Genomic DNA, 20396 nt, shown 5'->3' with positions numbered 1-20396 from the left:
CAATTTCTTCATTGAAAATACATGACAAAGTGAAGTTAAAGTGTATCTGCACCCGAGGCAGCTCACGGATTTGTCTCTTAGAGTGTCTCTTAGTAGGCTGGTGAGGACCAACATACAATATTGCTTGTCAGGACCACATTTAAAAGTCTAGCAGAGAATTACACCTCCTACATGCCTTCATTCCCTTGACCTCAGATTTCCAGTACTTTGTAGTAACCCCCTTTGTTCATATTACGTTAAATCTGGGAAAAACAAATTTGAGTGTGTGGTGGCATTGATCTGTAGTAATGAAGTGTTTGTAAAAAACATTATTTCCTTTACCTTGCACTCAAAGCTAGAGACACAAGACCTGTCTTGAAACAATATTCCTGATGTTGCTGAGCCTTGGAGACCCTATGTTCTTGATAATTAACATCAGAAGGATTTAATGCCTTTTCTAAACAAAAGTTTAGGCCGTCTGGTAGTTCAGAGGAAGTTATAAAAGGGATGTATTCAGGCACATCTGAGGACTGTCTGTACATTGATCTCAGCACCTTAACTGTGTCTTATCAGCTCCATGTTCACCACCACAGAGTTCTCCAAGCCCCTTTTACAGAGTAGTTTGCACCACTGGTAATAAAGGTTACACACAGAAAGGGGCAGTCTTTTCAGCCAGTAATTTGCTCACAAACACACACATGAACTCTGCCAACACTGTCTCTAAGCAACTGAAAACATCATTGACAAATTTAATTCTAATTCAGAAGAGAGTTTTAGACAATAAAACTGGGAAAAGGCTTTGGAAAATACAAACAGATTCAAATGTAGGATTTGCTCAGTGAAACAGTTTATATACTTATTGTACTTTATCTGAGAAAATTGCTTATTTCTTTTAAGTGAAGCTAAAATCTTTCCCAAAAAACATGTCAGGTCTTCTTCATATGAGCCATTTCACCCAACCTGAACTCAGTCTGCAGTTTGACTGATAAAGCTCCCTGGAAGTATCCCCTCTGATTGTGCTGGGAAAACATCACCTGTCGTGGAGGCACAGGCTGCTAGACCTGGAGCAGCACCAGTGAGCTATCCCCATCCCCAAAGCAGTCATGCTTGGTCCAAAGGCTGAGGAAATTTTCCACCCCAGAGGAAAGGAATGCTTGGCTTAATGGTTTCCCCTCCTTCCTAAATGAGAAGTCACTTTCTTTTCTCACAGAGCAAAAAGATAGGTGGAAAGCAGCCTGAATCATGCCACCAGAGCTTTCAGACTTAGAGTGTAGCAATCCCATGTTTGCAGCATGAGACACAGTACAAGACACCTGAAAGCAATGAGGTGTCCCACAAGGTGCCCCTGCTGCAGAGCCCTGTGGGGTGCCGCTGGGGCGGTTCTCCAACCCCCTGAGCTGCCTGTGTTGAGCAGGAGGATGAACTGCAGAGTAGTATTCCAACCTGCTCACTGGCACGTTTGGGATACAGCGCTTGAGGGGAAATATGGGCTTCCTCAGGATTACTGTTCAGTGCCATAATGAATGGCTAATTATAGGTCTTGCAGTGAAAGAAGCAGCCCCACAGAGATCTTAAGCTACTAGAATTTAAGTAGAGCTGTTATTTCTGGGATATTATTCCCACAGGCCAAAGTGCAATTACAGTGGCGTTTTATATTTCCTCACACAAAAAGAAAAAAGTTAAATGAGCAAAGTGTACAGTTTTAGATTAACCTTCTTATCGAGGAGTCACACACTTAGTCACTTAGTGTTTCACCTTCTGCTTCCTCCTTGTAAGGAAGAGTATGAGAAAGCCTCTGGTTTGAATCTTTGCACAGCACAAGGTAAAGGGCCTGAGCAGGTACAGCTTGGCAAATTTGATTGGGCAAGTTTGGGTACCTCCTTTAAAATCAGCAGAAAGCGTGATAGTGTATACCAAACAAACAAGCAAGCCCTGTGCTACCCAGTGCTTCTCCAAAACAGTTAAGGGAAAATAATGGTTTTCTCTCTGTATATGGGAGAACAAGTTCTTGAAACAAGTCAGAGGTCTCTTTTGTTCCTAATGGGAGCCTAGAAATATGGTTAGCTACGCCTAGCCACTTAAAGGTGAGATCTTACAGCACAACTCTTTGCATGCATCCTAATAATGGCCAAAAAAAAAAAAAACCGATTCCACAAGTTGTCTGCAGTTGATCTCTCCCCAAAAGATAAACTGTTTGAAGAAAAGAGTGGGAAAAAATGAGCTATCAGATTTCCAAGTAGGTAAGAAGCCATTTTACCCTCTCTAAAGTATTGTTTCCTTGGGCAAAGTGACAGAAAGATAGATGCAGTTTGAAAGCCTAGAGTTTGCATGGAAACAATCTTATGGTCTTTGCTGAGGAGTGTGCACTTTTCCAACTTGAAAATAAAAATGAGCAGAGTATGACAGGGTTAGAAGCGTTTGCAAGCTATGCCTTGGGAATAGGCAATGGAAGAGAGGAGGAATTAACCCATCGGAACTGAGGACAGTGCCTCTAATTGTTTACTGATGTATCTGCTCTGGGATGTTTTCAAAATCAGGGTGCTGTTTAAAGGGTCCTTTGAGTTTAATCAGGGTGCCATTGAAGTGCAGAAGGCCAAAGTTTGTACGTGTCTGACACATTGTGCTGTACTACTGAGAAACAGCATGCAGGCAGATGTTGAGAGGTAATTAAAAAGAGGGAAGACAATAGATAGGACTGTATTTTCAGCCTTATTCATAAAACAGCTTCAATCCCAAACACATGGAAAAATTTTTAAAAGTACATACAAATTGTACAGAAAACCAGGCTTGTTCATACCAGCATGCCACCGGCTTCATGACACAGGCTAGAAAACAGCACTGTGCTCAGCAATACTTTCCATTTCCCTCAGGAAGGTTTGAGTTTGGAGCATGTGAATGGAAGGGTAATGTTTGAGGTGTTACGGGAAAATATCAGCTGGTGAAATGTAGCTACGTAATGGGCTCTGGACTGCACAACATAAAGGTGACTCAGGTATTTAATCCAGAAAGAGGAGCGGGCTTTGCCTGCATGGCCACTTTGCAGGGAGCAAGGCAGTCCTTTGGGGTCCTGTGCTCCCCAGGCTCTAGATTGACAGCACTCCCTTTCCCAAGCACTAAGGATCCTTCCCTAACCACGGTTTAAATAGGATGCCTGTTTACCAATCTTAAATAGCACTGTCAGCAGCTTGATACTTCAAAGATCTTGCTAGGTTACTGGCTGGGTTCCAGCACCCTGAAGGCAGGGTGCCCACATCACTTGGCACGGCAGCTTGTCTCACCTCCAGTCACAAGTGCCAAACCTGCCCCTTTGGTGAAGCCCAGGATCTTTCCTAACGCCATGCCTGCTGACCACACACCACACACACAATAGCCTTTGTAAACACAGTTAATTGTCTCTGCGATGTACAGCAGCCTGGGGAGTAGCTCCATCTCTAGCAGAGAAACCCTATTCTCTGAGATACAGGTACATGGGAACAAAGAAGAATGGATGTGGACACTTTAATTACCAAGCCAGGTAGACTGTTGCAGAACTATCCCAATCCCCAATTCTCTGACCACATTTAAAGGATGAAAGTTAGTGATTCGTGAGCAAAAAAAGGATCTAGTCACAACCAAACACCCCAGTCCTAGAGTAAGCTGAGTATTGTTCTTAAAGCATGTTGGCCTTCCAAAGATTTCAATTTGTGCGGCAGGATGCTAGATGTACTGCCCAAATGGTCTGTGAAACCTATCAGAGTGACAAGGAAATATTGTGCTCTCCTCCTTCCCTCTGAAATTCCTTGAATACCTGGTGCCAGCAGTTCAGCTGATAATGCAAAGACGGATGAAAGCAGCCAGCCTTGTCTAGAAGAACTGACTTTTCAAATGGGCTGTGACAGGCTCCCTTCATCTTTCTGTAACATGTCATTTTGATGCAAGCAACAGACTACAAATAAGCCCTTTGCTGCAGTGAAGGCTACAGCAGTTTTCGTATCTTTGCTAATCATGAACTATTACTTAACTGTTAATGTGCTAGTGACTGTCTAGTTGCCTGGAATATAAAGAGTGTTACATTTCAGGCTCTGAGCTAGGATTTGGCTGTTTTCAAGAGAATCTTAAGGTTTCTGATCAGCCTTTAAGTACAGGTTTATGTTAGTGTAAGTCTGTGGTCCTTGTAGTGGCATTGTTTTGATAGGGAAATTATATAACTACTTCCTTTGAGTTCAATGAACACACACCGTTTTTATCTACATGATCCCCTTTTATTAGTTCTGTCAACTACCGCATCGAGTGCGCTCTTTGTGTGTCATGGCTCAAATCCAGATGCCGCCAGGAACACTGGGAATTTCACCTCAGACTTCAGTGGGATTTCACCTGCACAGCTGTGCCTGATGCTCCACCTCTGGGAGGAAGTAGTCTTGCTCTCCTCTGAATGTCAGGTTCTTCCTTTGAACCAGGGCTGTTCAGACAACCTGTGTCATCTCAAGTGTCTCAGCCCCTCCTAGTCTAGAGACAGCGGTCTCTACCCCCCACAGGTCTGGAGGCAGGGACCTCAATAACTCCTACCCCATCAGTCACACGGGGAGTGTGGAACAGTATGCGGAGACACAGCCATGTCCCTCCATGCCTCCCAACAAATACTGACAGAAATTACAGGGTTTAGACCTCTAAGACAACAGAAGGACAGGGAAAGAAACCTACCTTGGAAACAAGATGGGGCTGACTGAGTCATTTTTAATTAGGGCAGGCAAGCACCATGTGAGGTGTGACCAGGTGCTACTGCATCACACCATAGAGTTAGCGCAGAGGAAGAAATACATCCATGTTGCAACACTGACTTTAGTATACAGGCTGATGTATGCCTTAGGCTTTGCCTCTGCTGGCTTAGCCCCAGAATATTATATTAAAGTAGCCTGAGGGCTGCTCTAACTTGTATCTGACTAAAAGGGCTCCAGTGGACCACTAAGGTACATGGGCAGGGTATAGGAATGCTTACAGGTTTTCTAAGTTAATTGAAGCATCCATAGCAACTTGTCAGGCTGATCCACAGGAAGATAACTAAAGTCTACTCAGCTGCACATGAGCTCACCTTCTGAGATAGGTCCAAGGCTTTACAAAAGCGAATGTGTTTACATAAGAGCAAATGTTTCCCATATTTACTTCTTCCAAACTGACCTACAGCAGTCAGCCTATCATAGGAATTATTCTTCTGTGTTTCAGGCCCTTTTAAAGCATGCTGCTATTGTGAAACACAACAAACAAATTCTGCTAGGCTACTTATCTGTGCAGGCCATGCCCCAGCCTCTGTTAATGCAGCCTGCTTTCAGGATAACCTCCCTTCCCTGCAAGGTGGTTTAATGGCTAACCTTCACTAGTGTGAGGCCAAGAACAGGAACAGAAGCAGCACTGCACAATGGCATGCTCTGTTGAGCTAACTAAGAATGTGCATCTGAGGTTTGCCTGTGCCTCCTGTAGGTTAGAAAAATAGTATTAGTCCTTTCTGACACTGTAGAGCAATTTCTAATTATACCTATAGACAAATGCTGTCTTTCCCAGTAAGAGGAGATCTCTGTTTTCCAGCTGCAGCAGTCGGTGAGTTTCATATTCATACATTCAGATAGAGCTGAAGATACAGGCGCTGCCAATATGCAGCACTTAAACACAGGATGTCAGCAGCAAGTATGCGAAGCATGAGAGAACACTTACATTTGCTGCCCTCAGACTGCTTTCTTAGCTGCACAGTGATGTAACTCTTTGGCCGTTCCAGGTATTTTTCATTCTGAATGTTAAGTCAGTCAAGTAAGCAGACTGAGAACGCTCTAGCAGCCACGTTCGGAAGAAGCCTTACAGATTTAATATGCTTTAACTTCATAGGTTTAGTTCATTCCCCCACTCCAGTTCCTCTCCCAGACTCCCCCCATGTTTACAAGCCTTTTGTGTTATTTTAGCTTCTCGCTCTTGCATTCATCATAATCTGTGAAAATCGGAGTTGACATGATGACAAAAGTTGTCACATTGAATACATTGTTTACTTGGCTTGAGCAGTTATTTTTATAGTCTCTCCAGAGAAAGTTTCTTATTCAAATTTGCTAGAGATACTCAACAAGTTTAACTAGAAACTTGGCATTTCCTCTTCCAAAAATTCTTCGAATTATATTTCCCAGTAATGAACTAATTGACACCATCTTGCTTCACAGGGGCACACATCCTGCTGCATTAGATTTTCTCCACACATTCACACCTGGAATTTGGGGATTGGCAGGTCGGCACAGCATCACACAGCCAGTAAATGGCTCACCCAGGAGGCACACTGACCAATCCCCAAAACTCAATTTTCTGTAAACAAGGGATACAAATCCTGCCAACTCATGGCAAGAGTGATTCTTCACGCTCAGTCTGAGATTTCTCTAGTGTTCTGTATATTTTACATACTGAATCCTTCACCAATTTAATTTTCCCCAAGGCTTTCATATTGTTCTAAGGGAAACAACAGCTAAGATCTTTTCCAAACCAGTGGAACAAGGCAGCATGTTTGACAGGAAAGGCCTAAAATGTATGTTTTGCTTGCTTCATGCTTAGACTTGAATTTACCAACACAGCTTCTCCAAGAGGGGATAGTCCCTTCTTATTTGTATTCACCAAGCACCACAGTCACCTGTGAGATTCAGGACCATCTGTGTCTGGGTTATTTCCATATTGATGTCTGCAGACATTTTAACCTGCAGGATGGGAAGACAACTTAAAATTTCATTTGTGACCAATAAGGATCACCCATCACCCTGAATATTTTAGCTTAAAAATAATACCTTCTACAAATTTGGGCTAGGTAGATTCACTAGCCCCATAAAATACTTTGTGATATGTATCTTTGTCCTGCAGAAACCATGCACCAGTTTGCAAGATCGCTGCAGCAATCGCCGCAAAACAATATTTCCAGGTATAACCAGCTGGTAAAAACCAATGTGATTTGCTATCTACAGTGCAGTTAAGGTAGAGGGAAGTGAGGAAAAGTGGTAATCTAGTAGCAGCAACTGTGATTTCAGGGTGGTAGAGAGATCTTGCCATAAAAACAGGTGCTGAGTTCTGCATCTGAAAAATATGTTTATTTACATAAAGAAAAATTTAAGGTGAGATCACCACTGACGTATGAACCAGCTCTACAGCAGGCAAAAGAAATGGCTAGAGAAGGTTAGTGGCTGGCTGCCCCACCACCAGGAATAAAGCAAAGCTGTTTATAAAAGAAAAGCTAAAAAAACCCAAACCTTGTCATTCTACAAAGTCACCTATTCTATTTCCAATTCTGTGAAACATTTTAGGCTTTAAGGAGTAAACAATGTGTTTCTGCTTCTACCTCTTCAAGCAGCTATTCAACTTACCTTTCTAGCTCAAAGATGATGGGTTTATTGTGTATCTTGCCTTGATTTCTTCCTCGTCCTGGTGCCTGGACACTGAGATGTGTGCAGGCAGCAGCGTCAGCTTCTCCAGTGTCCCTGCAGTGCCCAGGAACGCTGGAGCACCCAGCGTTACTGTTGTGTCCTATTTGGGCTGTTTACCTTGCTAATCCACCCATGCCCTATCTGTGACACACTTCTCCCCACTGCTATGAATGTCTGTCCCTTCATAGATCATACAGTAGATATGGATATTACTTTTGGATATTAGATATTAGATATTACTTTGCTGGACACAAGGGTTTTTTCCAACTTGCCTTGCAGGAGCAACATATTTTTACCATAAATGTAACTAATTAAAATATATCCAGCTGACCTGGGAAATCGATCTCACAATCTGTACTGCTCAGGATGGAGGTTACCCCGTTAACTAACTCTAAGCAGCATCTCAAGGTTCTCCAGAAAGTATTGAAGGAGGTATTACCAGTGTAAGCTAGCTACGTATGAGCTGATCCAGTTAAAGAGCAAGCTTCCTCTATTTCAGATGAACCCAGCAGACTAGAGCTGGCTTTGACGTACATACTAGCTTTCTGCTCAGAATAAACTCAAAACAATGTGGTCACATCCTGACAGCTAGGATTAAGAATAGCTGACAGATGAGACAAACAGTCTTTCCCTCCCCTTAGTTAACACTGGCTTGCTCATGTGATAGTAGTATAAGTAGAGCTTTGACCTGTTTGTTTGACTCCTTTCAAAGCAGATACTTGACTCCAGCAAGTGCTTTCTCTGGGTGCAAACTCAAGCAAACAATAATACTGCAAGGCACTCCAGTCTACTTTTAATGCACTGTCTTTTGAGGAGACCAAAATAAAAAAAAAAAGCTAAAAAGCTAAACCCGTATATCTTCATCATCCATCTCTTTTCTCCTTCAGACTTGATGTTACTGCAACCTGTAGGATAGGGTCCTTCAAAACTTCACCACCACCCATAGCAACATGGAAATTTCACTCTCTGAATGCCCTTTCTCTTTAGTAAGGGTCACATAGTGTTACAGATAGAAAAAAATTAGGGATTGTATTAAATTGAAGCTTCCCATGTTTCTTCTAAGTTGCTGATCTTCCAAGTACAAAGGTGCTGGCTCTATGGGAGCAGTCACTACTTTATGCAAAACAAAGCTGCTGAAAGGTTCACTGTCTCCATGTGAAAGCCACCCTTCAGTCTTCCACGCATTAAAAAACCACAGTCACCACTAAGCACATGGTATGTATACTCCAAAGATACATACTCCAAGACATAGGCTTCACTGTAGCATCTTCTAGGCTCCACACATTACATATCACTGTTTTGTTTTTATGCTTAGTTCTACAGGCTACTTAAGAAATTAACAACCTTATTTTAACATGGCTGATCAAAAAGCAATTGAATATCTGCAATATGCATTTGCTGAGGACTATACTTCTGTGTTATTTTATTAAAATAGATGTTATCTATTAGGACATCCTCCAGTAGTTTGAGCTCAGGGGTGGCCATCAAGTGATATACAAGATACTCAGAGAAGTTAATGGACGAAGGGGAGCAATTTCTTTGATTAAAGCAGAACTGTTCCTGCCAGCCCTCACAACTGGGTTCTCTCCTGACCACGCAAGTGTGTTTGCTTATAATAAGTTCAGTCCTCAGAAACAAACATTAGAATTTGAGCATGAAAGCAGATTTTTGTAGCGGAAATATTGCAAAGATGTTCTGCCAGAAAGATCTTTTTCAGAAACTGGAGCATCCAACTTAAAATAGCAGCTCATGATGCACGAGTCATTGCTTTCATCCAGTACCACAGTGAAAAGATCTGAGCTGGCATGGCTCAGCAGTCTGCAGGAGATATGATGACAGCTTTCTGAGGGTGCAGATTGCTTTTGTTCTCCAGATGAAAACACTCTTACCATGGCAGTCTCAACATCCCCTTCACCAACCTGGCAAAGCAAGGAGCGTGGAGAATGGGAATATGCTGCTATGGCATCCCTGGCAAAACAACAAATTTGGTAGAGTTTGCTCCAGCAGGGTGGAAAACCCAGGGCAGTTGTTAGGCACAAAAGGAATGTATTTGGTGGGGCAGAAATTGTAACACTGCAAAATTGATAAGTGTCTTATAAATGCAAGATACTTTTTCACGTCTTGGTAGAAATGCCAACATAGATTACAGGGAAGGATGGAGAAGACCAGGTCAAAAAGCTTACCAGCTTCAAACATGTAATAGCTTAGTAGATGACATTTTACAGTCTCTAGTAGATTCCTATCTGACTGAGAGACCTTTATTCTCTCCACAACCTCATCCAGGGATGTGTGAAAAAGAGCTTATAAACTCTTCGATTAAATACTCTACCCAGGATGGCCGAGGCCTTCATAAAACTATTCTGTTTAGTTTCACCTCAAGAAAGAAAAGGTCAAACTGGAGAAAATCGAGGTAGAAATACGAACAGCCAGTGCTCTAGAAATTGAGGCTTAATGGTACAAGACTGGATGAATAAGGACTGTTTTGCATAGAATATGACCAAGCTGAAGTATGAGGTCAGACTCAAATGACTAGGAGACCACTGCAGAGCAGAAGGAAATAATCTGTTCTTCAAATCCTGGTGGGTAAACCAAACAACAGCAGCTTCAAGTGGGCGAAAAGAGATGTAGAAAAGACATTAAGAGAAGCTGCCTGAGACCAAGAACAGCAAAGCACTGTAATAAACAGACAAGGGAAAATTGTGTAATCTCTGTCACTGGAGGATCCTAAGACCCAGTTGGAGGAATAGATAAATGCTTGCTGGGGTGGTGGAGAATGATTTTGTCTTCGTGTGAAACAAAAGGATAAGCTAGATAACTTCTTGAGGTCCCATCCAGGCCTTTTTGGTTTTTTTTTTATAATTAGAATCATAGAATAGTTAGGGTTGGAAAGGACCTTAAGATCATCTGGTTCCAACTCCCCTGCCATGGGCAGGGACACCTCACACTAAACCATCTCACCCAAGACTCCATCCAACCTGGCCTTGAACACCACCAGGGATAGAGCATTCACAACTTTCCTGGGCAACCCATTCCAGTGCCTCACCACCCTTACAGGAAAGAATTTCCTCCTTATATCCAACGTAAACTTCCCCTGTTTAAGTTTTAACCCATAGCCCCTTGTCCTATCATTATAGTCCCTAATGAATAGTCCCTCCCCAGCATCCTTATAAGTCCCCTTCAGATACTGGAAGGCTGCTATGAGGTCTCCATGCATACCTCATAATTGAATTATTTGGTAACTGAGAAGTATATAACAAGCAGAGATCTCAGAATCACCCTTTTTCTTCTGACAGGATGCCTTTTACTGTACTGATGGACTGAATTGGCAAAGGTCAGTATAATTCTGTGTAAAATTTAATGGCTTTACAGTCTGGTTTTGGTGCTAGATGTGCCTTGGAGCTACACAGACTTTTAAAGAAAGTATAGCCCAGAAGATGCAAGAATCTTGTTTTAATTAGGCTAATTTAATATAGCTCTGAGATTTGCTTCAGTATAAGTTTCATTATATTAATGTTACCTCAGCATCAAAATCGCTCCTTCAGAGTCAGACAGATGAAGTACAGGAAAAACATCCATGCTGGCCTTGGAAAAGGAATTTTTATGTTAAAATACTTGGCTACAAATGTTGCCCACATAGACACAAACTAGAAAGCTGTCAGATGTGATAGAAATGAAATATAGGGAGAATTATTTTTTTTCCATGTTTAGTAATAAACTGCATGAAGGCCATAAGATGGAGATGCAATATCCAAACCAGTAAGCATCTATGATCCAAGTTTTCCAATAAAGGTCTATGAAAGCTGAAGAAGTGTTTATAGTATCATCTGAATTGCAGGCAAATTTAATCCAAGGAGAGCCTTCAGCCTCTCATTGCTGCAATTACAGCAAGTTCCTAAGCACTAGGAAAGTAAAAAAAAACCCTTGCATTTACAGCTGTAAGCTATTCTTATTTCTTGTAATCCTGATAACACGAATTATCCATTAATTACCTAAAATTATTTTTAATCTTCTTAGAATTATCTCAGTTAGTTTTAGCCAGCTCTGCTTTCTGCTTTGCACTTCTCTTCTGCCCACAAGCTGAGTGACATACCTCCAACCAGACGTAGCATTTCTCCTCTGTCAGGGATCTAATGCACTGCTTCCCAATAGCGCATCATCCCTATCCAGGGCCCAGCATATACAGCTTCCTACCCCACCCTCCCATGGCCAGTTTATCTGGCATCTTTAGCTGTGTGGGACTTAGATAAGGCCATTTCTTTGGGAGCCTCCTCAGCCTCCTCCTCCTGCTTCAGAAGTCTCTTCCTTATAAAGCCCAGATATTCTCCACCAACCTGTTGCAAAGTAAATCTGCTCTTGGCCATAAGGCTCTTGGACAAAACCATCCGTGACATGTCCAGCCACGAAAACAAAACAAAGCAAAATGAAACAAAACCATAAAGCACAGTGAGAACCTCCTCCTCCACAAGCTCCAAAACCAGGGACTGATGAGTCAGCATGAACTTCCAGCAAATTCTGTCTCTTCTAGCCTAGAGGGATCCTAAGTAGGTCTACACTTACAACCAGTCCTGCTCCGAAACCTGAGGTGTTTGAATGCACCCCACCAGGGACAAGAGTAGCTCCAGTCATCAGATAGGACTATAGTCCTGGTGCGGGTATCAAATATGTACTTTACATTTCCCTACAGCCTGGAACAAGATACAGAAAAGCACCTGTCTCCTCTCAGAGGGTGCAGCCATGTAACTGCAAAAACACCATGAGGGCCCCGGAGAGGGCAAATTAGGGCCCCAGTGAGAAAGGATTTACTCGTGCATGGAGAATGGGTTGCAGATAATGCTCTCACCAAGCACGTGTCCCAGGCAGCCCCGGTCCATCTGCCAGCACAGGGTCCTCTCAGCTAAGCAGTTTCTCCATGTGCACGGCTCAGAGTGAGGGCTTCACTTGGAAAGGCACAGCCTGCCCAAGTGCCTTCTCTGCTGTGGTGCAACTCCTGTGTTTCACCTACAGTAGCTTCTCTGTGTGTATCTATCCCTCAGCTACCCAGCTCCTGGATTCAGGCCAGAATACCTATATGTCTCCCTTTAGGGTGGTGTGTAACCAAGGTTTTGTCCTACCAGCTGGTTCTTCACTCTGATTCTTGTCACTATCCCAAGGCTCTTGGCATGGTGCTGCAGAGCTTTGCCAGGGGACATGCAAAGAACTCTCTCTGTTCTGCCATGGGGCAGACATCCTTGATGTCTGTCAAGCAGTCTTCTCCCAGGCCTTCGAGTAGGAGCCTGAACCTCATCACAAGGATGGTTTAAGGCTCATCTTCTTCTCCTCCCCAACACTCGGCACAGGATGGCTGCAGTTCTGCTTCCCAGAGCCCTGGCAACTCATACCGTTCCCCCACGTTGCAATTGCCTCCAACCCTGGAGGCCCCATGCATTGTGATTGCCTCCAGTGCTGGAGGCCCCATGCTGTTTTCAGCAGCCATGTAACCCAGACCGCACCAGGCACCTGTCTCTACAACTTGCTGTGGAGGCACCAGTGCATGGGAGCCCACCAAAGAAAAACTACAGCCCATGCTTGGCTCTGCTGCTTTCCAGTTACACCATGCTCTCCACTCTTGTCCTCACTCTTCATGCCCTTTCTCCAGGCTAGGGCTCCTGATCTGGAATGCCAGTTGTCCATGCCTCCTCTAGCTCCATGCCTAGACTTTTGCCCTGATTCCTGCTTCTACCTAGCTTCGTCCCTCCTCCCCAGCTGCCCTCCGGTCTTCATTTCTCTTCTAACCAGAGAACAGGGAGCCCCGTCCCACCCAAACCTGGTATATAGGTGTGGCAGCACCTTGTGGGGTTTAATGCTTAGGCAGTGCTCAGAATAATTAAGGGGCCAAACTCATTCCTCGCACAGCTTGGCGGCCCCAAGAGAGCGGGGCTGTGCATACATTACCCCTGCAATCCTGCACACGGCATTCTGACACTGCACAGCTCCTGTTTTCATGTCCTTCCAAGCAGCCTTTGACAGATACAGGTTTGCAGCATGCAGACAGGACTTTTGCCATGTTGAAATGCCTTCAAGCAGCAACCACCCATGTTGGCAGGCTATTAAGTTTCTACAGAATTTTGACAAGCCTCCAGATGAACATCAAACCATCCCAAATCTCCTAAGGGGCTGAGTATTAAAAAAAAAAAAAAAAAGAAAAGAAAAAATAACCCCCAAAAAAGTGATTTCACATGTCATTATTCCCTGCAGCTTTATAGCTAATTTAGAATCTGTTGATCCTGGTGCCAACAAATAGTTTATCTTTGAACTATCTCTGTACTCAGACTTGGTTTCGTTCTCAGGTTAGTGTTGGTTGTTTAGCCAGCAAGCCAGTAATCTAACAGCATATACGGGAGAGATATTTGCTGTATGTATCTGTCCGTGCATATTTGTTCCATTAAGCAGGGCCTCGCATGGTAGCTATGTATTTCTGTGGGGAACTTGCTTTCTCAGGAGAAGGTGAGCGCTGTATTAATATATGTGCTAATGCACTGCCCCCCAGTGGAGTCGGGATCTGGTTTGGGAGATGGAGCTTTGCAAACCTTCACGTGTTCACAGGACATAATTTACATCAAAACATTAAATTAAACATTGGTGGAGCGGTGCTAAATCTGTTCAAAGGTGGCTTACGGAGAGGATAATTCACATCGTATTCTAAAACTGCAGCACAAAAAAGTGCTGTTTCAAAACACCTCCTTTCTCCGCAAGTAATGCAGTCAGAGGGAGCAGAAGGTCTGCAGCTCCTTGTGGATGACACTTCGCTTCTCAGACCTTCTAAAGGGAGCTATAGGAAGTTGCCATTTTAAAAACAGCCAAATCCAAAATGTCTCAGGGCTGACAAGGCGTGACACATAGCTATTAAAGCAGCCAGTAGGAGCTGCATTCGCTCACTACAACATCCCTCATCGTCTGGTAAGAAAATGTGGCACCTTCTGGTTCACAACACAGAAGGCTATGTTTATTTGATCATCTTAAATGTTTTTGGAGATAACTTTAAACCCTCTCACTGGCTCCTTGTCTCCAGACTTCTTAGGACTGCCACTGCTTCCCAGAGGTCCTTTTCCTCTCATCATCTAGTTTTCCCTACAATAACATGGAATATTTGAAAACTGGGGTTTGGGTCACAGTCACAGTCAGCTTGGCATGTCCAAAGAGTCTTTTATCAAAAAACAGTTTTAGATAAATATAAATATTAAAAATGCATGCAACTAAGTATCTAGATGGCAGGAATCAAGACCATAAGACCACGATGTTCACTATGTTTTTAATTCTCTTTTCTCGTAGCTCTCTGACACATTTCCATCACATCACCTCTGTGTCAGGACAGGGTAACGCTTCTGAAACCACATCTCCACTTCTTCTTGTGCTTGTATCACTGGAATGGGATGAGGCAATAGATGTTCATACACACGATAAAAATATCTTTCTCTGTTCACAGCATAGTTGGGTTGTAGAGCCATAAAAGGCATCCGAATCAGCTAAATGACCAGTTAATGGAGGAGGGGTTGTGTGGAGAAGAAATATAAAGCCAGTGTGAAATACAGTTATGTTTGGAAAGAACATGTAGGCTAGGCTTGGCAGAACTCAAGTCAGGAGTAGGCAGCAGCCTGCTTAGGTAACTGCAGGAGGCAGTCATGAACACCCTCATAGTACACTTGGGAAAAGCAGTGTCTGGCATACCACAAGCAGAAGGAGTATAGCTTCCTTTCTGTATATATATTTTCCAAACACCCTGTAAGCTTGCATTCCAGATCATTAATTTGCCAGCCTGAACTGCCCCCTTTGCCTGTGCCTTCTCTGGTGCTTGCTGTTAAGTCAGCAGGTGCAAAGTCTGACCCCTTAGACACTGTGGGGTGTCCAGAAGCGTGTGAAATGCTTTCCAGTTACCCCAGTTCCCAGGATGCAGACATCCAGGCTGAGACAGCAGCATGAGGCAGCTCCATGCCTCTCCTGGCAGGAGACTTGCTGAGCTACCTGCAGCAAGCAGCCCCTGGACACAGCTGGCCCCTTCTCTCAGAATGGGTGCTAGCAACATGCTCCCTCTCTCACTCAGCTTCCACAAGCTCCTCTCCTTCATCAGACTCCTCTCGCAGGTGGAGAGGACTTGGGCCAGTTGAACCCATGGTCATTCATCCTTCCTGTGTCCTGCGTTGCTGCTGGCCTCTCATGGTTTCAGCACTCAACCGTAGGGCTTGTGGGGTGCGAAGTTTGGTTTTGTAACACTTTTGGTTGTGGCACCCTAAGCCTGAACATAGTCTACCCTCCCCATCTACTCTTGGGGTTAATAGCTGCAGTTGTTTAGTTCAGAGGGTTTTGCACAAGAAATGTGACTATGCCTCCTGTAAAATCATAGGAGAAATAGACATTGCACAAATTAGATGTGCAATACAATATGAGGTGGGTAGGTCAAAACCCTAAGTTATCCTTGACAGGAAGCTTTAATTCCTAAAAGAGCAGGTACCATGGGCTGTCTGGACTTCAGTAAAGCATTTCATGCCGATATTAATAAGGAACATGGCATAGGTAAAACAGGTAAAAACACGAGAAGCAAAAAGCTATGGACAGGTCATGCCAGAAGAGCAACTGCTGAACTGAAAGCTCCTGCCTGTTCTCTCAAAACCCGTGTTATTTGAGTATCATGGGCTGCAAGTTGCAATCAGAATTGGCTGAGCATGCCGGGACGGAAGGCTAAAATGGACAGTGTGCAGTCGCAAGGTTGCTGCTTCATGGGAAGGTCAAGTGGTTACTCACACAGGCTTACATCTTGCATAGCACTGCTGGTAGTGGTGTCTCAAAGTTCTCATGATGTTTGTGGTGGTGGTGGCTTGGAAAGAGAAGTGATATCTTTGATTAGACTAGATGATAGACCTAGGAAAAATGAAGTTCTCAGGCCCACTTCCTTCAGCAAGCCCAGAAAGCAACAGTAGAAGCCATGCTAACTGCAAGGTAGAAGCGACCACTCTTGAATCAGTCCAGCTATGCTAATCAATCCCACCACATGAGAGAAAAAGGTGGCAAACACCTGTGGAGCATGGGGGGTGTTACCTGGGAGCAAAGTGATAGGCTGCAAGTTCTTGCAGAGGGGGGAAAAGGAGAGAGGGGGAAGTCAGAAAACAAGATCATTAGCACCTGTGTTATATTTTTAAATACATTATTACATTTCTGGTATTTTGTAATTAACCCAAGTTAATTGCGAGCGCTTGGCTTGCACATTTCCAGCCCAGAGGACAACCAGTTTTTAAAACTAGTTAGCTCCCTTGAAAGGCTCAGCTTGACATAACCTACGAAGGGGTTTATCAGATAAGGTACCACTAAGCTTAATGTGCTCCTTAATTAGGAATGTAAACACCTTCATTAAAAAAAAAGAAATGAGAGCCTCGGAGAAATTATGAAGAGATTTTATGATTATCGACTCAAAAGAGAAAGTATTCCAACCGAGAAAGGCATTTCTTCCTCCTTCCCTAGTAGTGGAGGCAACTCACTTTCTAATTGCAACCCTACACGGCACATTAAGCACAGAGATTTCCCTCCACTGGGATATTATCTGAGATTTGGGATAAACAGGCTGAACAGAGATGTGAGGGACAGTCAACCTCTCCGAGGGCGTGTGGGTATAAATAGATGTGTTTGTGTACACATGCTTGCCTGTAAACATGCAATTTCTACAGGCATGCCCATGTAGTGGGCTGTGACTTCAGCAGCTATTAGCCAAGGCGGTGGTTGTTCCTCCTCTTGCCTGTACGCGTGGCGGTTGGCATAAATAGTAGCCCCAGCAGGTCATAGCTTGCAACTACCCACAGATATGAAGGATTTGGTTGCTGGGGCATGTTCCTCTGTCTGACTTTGGACTGGAAGCTGCTTTCTGGCCTCTACACCCTTGGTGTCCCCCTGGGGGGACCCACGCCTGAAAGATGGGTGGTGAATGGAGAACATGGGAGGGCTGCTCCCAGGTACCACCCTGCATCCCCCTGCTTGGGGCACAGTGGTCCAAAACCCTGGCTGGTGCTTTGGCCACCCCATGCTGTGCCCCCCAGCTGCCTCTCCCCTCGGGCATCCCCCGGCATGGCGCCTGCTCACTGTGTGGCCCCTATTCCCAGCAGAGAACTTCCCCTCCCTGTGTTCCCTCTCCCTGCTCTTCCCAACAATGATGGCCCAGGCAGCTTGCGATGTAGTTTTGAATTTAAATGCGGCCAGCCTTCAGTCTACAAAAATAATAAATCCCCTTCAAACGGAGTTATGTAAAAAGTAGAATAATTAAAAACCTAATGTTTGTTGGCAGCTTATGTATCCCTTTGTCTGCAAGACAGAGGCCTGTTGACAAACAAGAGGCTTTTCCGGGACTCTAAAATCAAGTACCGAAGTATAAATGGCCACCACCTAATACTGACTTCATTACATTTGCCAAACACAGTGAAACTGTGCTCTGTTGCTTAATGCACTTATACAAGGAAAGTCTGTGGCCATGAGCCTCCCAGTGCTGCAGTGGAGTGACCTGCTCAGGGGTATCCTCAAAGGTGCCACCACGCTTTGTGGCAGCCCCCTCCCGCAGCACCCCAGCTGCTATTCACTGTGCCTGTAAAATGCAGTATTTCAGATGTTTTCATGTAAACCGTGGAAAAAGCAGAACTGTGTGTTGACCTCTCTAGCAATTTTCTGGCTTTTAGGCTGAGAAATGCTAATGTGCTGTGGAGCTAAGAACAGACATTATTTATTGATGGTCACCATGGGATTTCTATTCTATTACAATTTCAATATATTCTGTTGATGGTTACTGTAGAATTTCACCTAAATTCCTTCCTGCAAAGTTTTTCTAGATTTCTCCACCTCTGTCCTTTCCTTCAACCATTATTGTATTAAAATGATGTCAGTCTCTGCACAGTGCTAAAACTCCGAAATACTGTGAGATTTGAAGGTACCCACAGCTTCAGACACTTAATAATGGAAGCTAAGACTCAGACTGTTCTTATTAGGTTATCTGTCATCTAGAAAGCATAAAACCTAGTAAAAAGAAAAAAATGTCAAAAAAGCATCATCGTTGATCTGTCATTTGTGTTTTCCTGATAAGCTTTTAATTTTCTGCTCAGAATGGAAAGAATTGTCTTAGGAACTAAGGAGAGCTGCTGAATCTAAAATGAGTTGGTTTAATAACAGCAGTTTTACCTCGCCCCTGGAAGCGAAATGTGAAAAACAAGTTTCTTCTCCCTAAGGTAGGCACAGATGGGGAAACTTCTTAAGAAGCAGTGGTGGAGAAAACACCGAGATGATGCGGCACTGGGATGACCCCATAAATGGTGAAAAACTGTATTGCTGCTCATTAATTCTCGCCTTAGAATTATTAAGCTTGGAAATCTAGCATGCTCATTTGCAGCTTTTCATGATGATGTAAGATTCATCTTCCAGCTATTTCCATGGAAAACTCGAGTGCCCTCCAGCAGCTGCAAGCTGGCAGTGGGGCAAGCTCACCTGAAGGAGCTTGAGGAGCAGGAGCTCTCAAGCAGGAGCTGTCCGGGGGGGGGGAATAGGGCACAGTCCTGACATGCCTCCAGCACACTGCTCCCACCACCAGTGCCAGTGCTTCTTGAAAGAAAGCCCAAACCCTCCTAAAACAAACAAGTAAGCAAGCAAACCAGAAGGAATAACACTCCAGCTGTAGCACTTCCCGACAGACATTAGGAGGGGATGAAAACAACAGGGAAGTCTTCGTGTAAATCACCTTAGAAAAAAATTTGTTTGAGGAGAGATGGAAAGCAAGCCTCTCCTGCTGAGGGAAAATCATTACAGGGACCAGCCAAACAGTCACAACTTTTTTCCCCGTTACAAATATGAGGTTTCTGGGTTTTATTTTTTTTAATCGTGCGTCAGAACAAATCCCAGATTTTGTTTTATTTATTTTTTTAAATTATAGAAAACAAAAGAGATCATGTGGCTTAGCCTAAGAGTCAGGGCAGCCTTTTGACTGGGTGAGGTACAAGTCCCTGCTCACATTTTTGCCCTAATGAGTATCTTCTTGTTTGTATAAAGCAGCACCAACCACAGCAACTTCCATGGCAGGAGGTCATGACTGCCTTTTCCCTTCTGCATCACTTCCCCACCAAATTGCCAGCCTTTCTAGTGGGAACATCACTGAAGTGGATGTGTGGAAATAGAAGGTTTCAGGATCAACAAATTATCATTTTCCCGCTGAAATGCTCACTCCCTTCATACCTCCCCAAGCACTTAGGCAGCAAGGGGGGGAGGTTTGCCTGTGAGCTATGTGCCCTGGAAGGCCTCTGGGTGCAGTGGAGACCACTATGCTCCTCCAACAGCCCTGGCCTGGCAGCACTGGGTTTTGGATACTGCTAACAGATAAGACCAACATCAGCTTATAGGGAGGCCAAATTGGGAATATGCCAGTAACAAGGGGTTGGTGGGCCACTGGGTCAGCTGTGGCCCTGCACCACAGCTGGCTGTGGGTGCAGGGAGACCCCAGGGTTCCCTTGGCCCTTGCATCTCTTTAGTGCCCCATTTATGCAGAAATGCATACCAGACATGCAAAGTGTGTTGGAAAGAACCTATCCTTCTTTCTTGCTTTTGCTTTGTTTCTCTATTGTGACCTCTTTTTCTTTCCCTGAAAACTTCTTCAGAAAGATGATGGCCTGTCTATATGACAGCCAACACACGCCTTTATGTAAAGTGAAAAAACAGGTTCAAATATGGATGTCCAGGTATAGTTTCCAGATAAGCAAGTCTGTAAGAGATGGATAGCATTACATTAAGCTTGATTGCCCCCATGTCCTCAGCACACAGTGCCCCATTAACAAATTAAAGAATCTCTTATGTCCGCTCTTGTCAATGCAACTCCCACTGCAAAGAAATCTTGTTTCTGTGCCCAAGCAATGAATTACTTCTCTGATGGATTGCCAGATCACAGGGGCAATTCCAGTTTTATGTGTCGCTTGAGCTGTTCTCACTTCTGTTTGATGCTTCAGGTAAAGGAAG

General features: G+C 44.0%; 1 protein-coding gene across 5 annotated transcripts in view; it reads left to right on the top strand.

Moving 5' to 3' along the window:
• The window catches only part of EDAR (ectodysplasin A receptor), a 77413-nt gene that overhangs the window by 24016 nt on the left and 33001 nt on the right, over positions 1-20396 (top strand). For 2 of the 5 annotated variants that reach the window (XM_065677831.1, XM_065677833.1), the window contains exon 2: positions 10688-10725. The exons of the other annotated variants lie outside the window; for them this stretch is intronic. The gene's annotated coding sequence lies outside the window, so the exon portion shown is untranslated. The remainder of the gene's footprint in view (positions 1-10687; positions 10726-20396) is intronic. 5 annotated transcript variants of the gene reach the window in all.

The sequence above is a fragment of the Lathamus discolor genome, chromosome 4 (assembly GCF_037157495.1).
Source record: "Lathamus discolor isolate bLatDis1 chromosome 4, bLatDis1.hap1, whole genome shotgun sequence".
NCBI classification, from domain to species: domain Eukaryota; kingdom Metazoa; phylum Chordata; class Aves; order Psittaciformes; family Psittacidae; genus Lathamus; species Lathamus discolor.
Note: the sequence above shows the minus strand (reverse complement) of the source record. Positions and strands in the feature narration are given on the sequence as shown.